Source organism: Erinaceus europaeus, chromosome 1 (genome assembly GCF_950295315.1).
Source record: "Erinaceus europaeus chromosome 1, mEriEur2.1, whole genome shotgun sequence".
Taxonomy (NCBI): Eukaryota; Metazoa; Chordata; class Mammalia; order Eulipotyphla; family Erinaceidae; genus Erinaceus; species Erinaceus europaeus.
The window spans coordinates 114,757,041-114,762,930 of NC_080162.1; the positions used below are offsets into that span (position 1 = coordinate 114,757,041).

General features: G+C 39.0%; 2 long non-coding RNA genes across 2 annotated transcripts in view; one reads left to right on the plus strand and one right to left on the minus strand.

The window, feature by feature from the left end:
• Positions 1–546: 546 nt before the first annotated feature.
• The window catches only part of LOC132541979 (uncharacterized), a 43,827-nt gene continuing 38,483 nt past the window's right edge, over positions 547–5,890 (minus strand). Inside the window, exon 3 of the long non-coding RNA XR_009553097.1 lies at positions 547–612. This is a non-coding gene — a long non-coding RNA (uncharacterized LOC132541979). The remainder of the gene's footprint in view (positions 613–5,890) is intronic.
• LOC132541977 (uncharacterized) lies at positions 2,879–5,410 on the plus strand. The gene is made up of 4 exons (XR_009553093.1): positions 2,879–2,948; positions 3,505–3,563; positions 4,590–4,649; positions 5,278–5,410. It is a non-coding gene; the product is annotated as an uncharacterized LOC132541977 (long non-coding RNA).

Consider the following 5,890-nt stretch of genomic DNA (forward strand, 5'->3'; position numbering starts at 1 on the left):
ACCTCACAGCAGAAATTGTGCTTTAAAAGGACATGGAGATGGTAAGAGCTGTATGTTATGAAGAAGTCATTTAAGCCAGGCTGTGGTGCTCCTACTTAGAGTGCACACATTACATTGTGCACTGCCTGGGTTCATGTCTCTGCCCTCTCCCCCACTGGAGGAAAGCTTTATGAATGGCAAAAATTGGGCTGCAGGTTTCTCTCTGCCTCTTCTCCTATCTCCTCTTTAATTTCTCTGTCTCTTTCCAAAAATAAATGGGTAAGTAAGTAAATCGAGGTCATTTAAGTGGCATGGGGAGTAGTGCAGCAGAAGACAATGGAACTTGCAAGGCTGCACTCATAAGTTTGACACAGCTCGCAAGTGGCACCCAAAGTGGTGCTCTGGCACTCTCACTCTGCTCCCTCTTCTTCCCTCCCTCTCATTAAAAAATAAAATTGTTGAATTTTTTAAAGTATTTATTTTTTTCCTTGTGTTGTCCTTGTTTTATGTTGTAGTTATCATTGATGTTGTTGTTGAAGAGGACAGAGCAAAATGGAGAGAGGAGGAGAAGACAGAGAGGGGGAGAGAAAGAGAGACACCTGCGGACCTGCTTCACTGCCTGTGAAGCAACTCCTCTGCAGGCGGGGACCTGGGGGCTCGAACCGGGATCCTTCCCCTGGTTCTTGTGCTAGTGCGATGTTCGCTTAACCCACTGTGCTACTGCCTGACTCCCTAAAGTTATTGTATTTTATGTGGTAAACTGAGAAATATTACACATGTACAAACTATTGTATTTTATTTTATGGTTGACTCTTAACTATTAATACCCTAGTAAGTAAATCAAGGGAATTAGTAAAACTGGCAGAAAATTTTGACAGTAAGTTAATTTCAAAAAATAGCATATATATATAGATATATATATATACATATGCATACATATTTAACTTTAGTTATTATTGATTGATTTTAATTACACCTTATAGGAATGCACAATTGAAGGGAAATAGTTCCATGTCAAAAGGGTGTTCCCTTTCTTCACACCATACATCTTTTAAAAAAATTACTAACTTTATTTATTTGATAGAGACAACCAGAAATCAAGAGGAAGGGGAGATTGGGAGAGAGAGAGAGAGAGAGAGAGAGAGAGAGAGAGACCTGCAGCACTGCTTCATCACTTGTAGAGCTTTCCCCCTACAGATGGGAAAAGTAGCTCCCAAATATCGGGACAATATAGTAATGTTGACTATAAACCTCATCAATTTTTATTGTTCATTTTTAATGATGTCAACATAATTACACTAAAACAAAGGTGTAGGGGAGTCGGGCGGTGGCGCAGTGGGTTAAGCGCACGTGGCGCAAAGTGCAGGGACCATCATAAGGATCCCGGTTCGAGCCCCCGGCTCCCCACCTGCAGGGGAGTCGCTTCACGGGCGGTGAAGCAGGTCTGCAGGTGTCTATCTTTCTCTCCCCTCTCTCTCTGTCTTCCCCTCCTCTCTCCATTTCTCTCTGTCCTATCCAAAAAAAAAAAAAAAAAAAAAAACAAAGGTGTAGACAATTGTTCTAGAGGACTCAAGAACTATATTTCCATCTGGGACCAACCTTTGCTGCACCAAATATACTTTGTGGTTGTATTCATCATTAAAATTAGATGAATAGAGAATTTAAGTATCAAAGGTATCTATCTATCTATATATATATCTATATATATATATATATATATAATTTAAGAAAGGAGACATTAGCAAAACCGTAAGATAGGAGGGGTACAACTCCACACAATTCCCACCACCTAATCTCCATATCCCATCCCCTCTCCTGATAGCTTCCCCATTCTGTATCCCTCCCCACAGATAAGTTTTTACTATATTTAACACACAGTCTTCCCCATATATATATATATATATCGGTAAATATATATATTCACACAGACACACACATACTTCTTTATTCACTTCTACGGCCCTGCCTTCACTTCCTTTCTGAATTCCATCTCCACCTACTAGTGTGTTGTTTTCCCTCTTTTCTCCCACAGAAAAGAAATAGTGCCTGCGTTCCTTCCATATTTCCAGATTCTCTTTCAGTGATGGCATAAGTGTAAAGATTCCTGCTGATGAATATTTTGAGTCCTGGTTGGAACTGGGGTTCAGAGCCCTCTGGTTATCACCCCCTAACATCCCTCCTCTGCAAATCCGGACCTAAATTACTTTGGGGCTATAGAAGAAAGGTGTTCTGGCTTCTGTAAACAGCTTCTTTGCTGTCCGTGGATGTTGGCTGGTTGATCCATACCACAGCCCCATCTATCTTTTCCTATTCGGGGAGAGCTCTGAACAGGTGACATGTTTTGGGATCAGCTGGCATGGTCATTTGCCTAGGGAGGACAGTATGGGATCCTAGTAGCATCTGTAACTTGGTGGTTCAAAGGTGGTATGATAGCGAGCAGGATGAAGTATTTAATCAAATAGGAACCAAAGAACAGATATAGAGGGAATGACAATATGGACTTTAAGGTGGATAGATCTAGGATGTCTATCATAGGTTAGTTCCTGGGATACCAAGAAACCTGCAACATCAGTCCACTGCCTGTAAAGCTCCTCCCCACCATGGATGGGATAATGGGTCTTTGTGCTTGGCAACATGTGTGCCCTACCAGGCACATCATATCTGATGTCACAATGCAGTCATTTTCACTCAAAGTCCGGGGGTTTCAGTTTCCTGTTTACTGTCTATGAATTGAAGGGCTTCACGAAGTCATATAATTCATTTTACGTTTTATTTCAATCATAGGTTTTCATAAAAAATGTCCTGATTTGAAGGCAATAACCTGAGTTAGTATAAGTGTTTGAGATTGTATGAAATTTGTAATATTCATTAATTATTTTGTTTCAAACCCATCCAGGGCATCAATAACGTCAGAAAGTCTGCTTCTAACAAAGCAGTAGCAATGAAAAAAATACAAAAACTACAATCAGGTCAGTTAGTAACACATTTATTTCTTGATGAAGTAATGAAATCATTTTGAAAAAACTACCTTCCTCTGGTTTTTTTGTCATCTTAACTGTCCTACTTAACTTTATTTTTCAGAAAAATCTGTTCTTTTGCCTCCAGGGTTATCCTGTGTCTTGGTGCCAGCACTACAAAGCCACTGCTCCAAGATGCCTTTTTTTTTGTTTTTATCTCCATTATATTAGACATAGAGAAATTGAGAGAGGAGAGGGGAGATAGAGAAGGGTAGAGATTGACAGCTGCGTACCTGCTTCACTGCTTGTGAAGCAACCCCCTTGCAAATGAGGAGCTGGGGGCTCAAACCATGATACTTTAACAGGTCTTTCCATTTCTTCTTATGTGCACTTAACCCGGTGCACTGCCTCCCAGCTCTCTAGAAAAAATCTTGAATGCTATGAAACAACTTGCTGTTGTTAATTATGTTTTACTGGAATATGCATGAGCATATATAGTGTTGCATATGTATTTCCAAGCCATGGTAATTAATGTTCTCCTTATCATGTCTATGGCTACATTATATAGATCTAAAGTCTTCATTGGCATTCGAAGAGACTGGAACAAATGGCCTTGGGGATTCTAAGGTACTGTCTTCTCCCATCATTATTTTAAGATATAAGCATTTGTGTTATCAAAATATTAAAGGAGTTGCTGGACTATTCTGTGTAGATAATATGCTGGTAGACAACATTTAATGGGCCATTGTAGTCTCAGTGGAATAACCTATGGCTTAGTAGTGATGAGGAATCAATTTTATTTCTCCAGTCAGACTTATTTAATAGCTGCAGAATAAAGTCTTCTTAGGATAAAATAAAATATTCTGTGATATAAACTGATATGGTGAAACTCCTGATAAAAAACAAGAAATGTGTTTATTGTTGCCTTTTTGAAGTTGGAATTTATCTGCTCAGGAAATATTCCTCAACTGGTGGAATACCAGAGCTATGTATTGTGTACCACACATTAAGAAGATGTATTCTCCGTCTTCAAGGTGGGTTAGAGCCCACCTTGCTTCTTTGCAGACAGTTTCCATGCTGCGGTTTCTTACCCTCCTTCTCTCTGTCACCCAATGCAAACAAAACAAACATGCATCAGTGCGAAGGATGGGTTTGGGAGTTAGAATTAGCAGGTATTTTATTTTGTTTTTATTATTTTTTGTTGTTGTTTAGATAGATATATAGAGGCAGAGAGAGAAACATTGAAAGATACCTCAGTATCAAAGCTTCTTTCAAGGTGTGTGTGTGTGTGTGTGTGTGTGTGTGTGTGTGTGTATTGTAGGGTGGGAGCAGTGGAACCTGTGTCTTGCACATGGCAAAGCAGAGCACTCTCTATGTGAGCTATTCTCCTGACCCGCCTGTCAATTCTGTATTTAGGGTATGTGCTTTCAGAGACCCATATCAGAACTGGCCCAAAAGGTGTAAATATCATATATGCATACATTTCTAGTCATTTGATACTTGACTCACACTGGATGGAAATTTAAATGGCTTTAAAAATTTTAATATGTATTTATTCCCTTTTGTAGCCCTTGTTGTTTTATTGTTGTGGTTATTATTGTTGTTATTTTTAATGTTGCTTTTGTTGAATAGGACAGAGAGAAATGGAGAGAGGAGGGTAGACAGGGGGAGAGAAAGATAGACACCAGAAGACCTGTTTTGGATGATGCCCAGGTGTGGAAAATGTTCTGTGATTTTTTAAAATATGGTCTCTACTGCCCTATCCCTCTTGCATTTATCTTTCTGACAAAATCTGCTGTTTCACAGAGAATTGCTTCATATTCCCCAAATCTTTCCTCTCTTGCATCTTTGAATTCACACTGTGTGTTAGCTGAGTCTTCATGATTGGTTCTACTTCCTTGACAAGCTATATGAGACAAAATTGCATTCAAGTGTCTTTCCTACATTGAAACTCTGAAGTTTCCCTTTCCTGATTTATAGCCTCATAATGAATTCTGCTTGCTATTCTTCTTTTTGTTTTTGGTAACTCTCTGGTGATGTGATCTTTTAATTCTTGAGTATGTTTCTGCATGTTAAGTTTCAATTCTTGAATTTCATCCTAAGGAGTTTTCTAAATTCCTGTACAATCTGCCACGGCTGTAGCTTTTTTTACATCTCAGCTTGTACATGGAGCCTGGATTCTGTTATTGAGCTGGCAGGTGGTACTGTGGCTGATATACTAGGTTTTCTGGTTTATACATGAGATTGGGCAGCAGAGGGGGGATTCTACTGCATATTATTAAGCCAACTGAGTTTCTGCCAGTTGAAGTACATGAAGTAATCTCATGTCACTGTGTTTCAGTTCCTACAGAGGCCTGTGGTTGTGGATAAACCCACCATAACCCCACCAGTAAAAGTTCCAGTCCACCTATTTAATGTTATTCCATCCAATAAATCTAATAAGTCCATTTCAGAAAATGCAGTATTTGCAAAGGTAAGCCTTTAAAAAACTTTTCTATACTCACTTACACACTATGCTATGGCCTTTTAATAATGACAAAATCTTTAAAAAGTAAATTGGAACTCCTGCACGTGGCGCAAAGCTCAAAGGCCAGCTTAAGGATCCCAGTTCAAGCGCCTGGCTCCCCACCTGCAGGGGAGTTGCTTTACAGGTGGTGAAGCAGGTCTGCAGGTGTCTGTCTTTCTCTTCCACTCTCTGTCTTCCCCTCCTCTCTCCATTTCTCTCTGTCCTGTCTAACAAAGATGACAACAATAGTAACTACAGCAATAAAGAAAAACAAGGGCAACAAAGGGGAAAATAAATAAATACATATTTTTAAAAAAGCCAGTGATCTAGAGGGAGCAAATAAATAAATAAATGAGAGAAAGTTTAAAGTTATGAAAATCGTGATCATAGATAACAAGTCAAATGATTAAAATTGACAGATAAAACTATATTTTAAAGAATTAATATA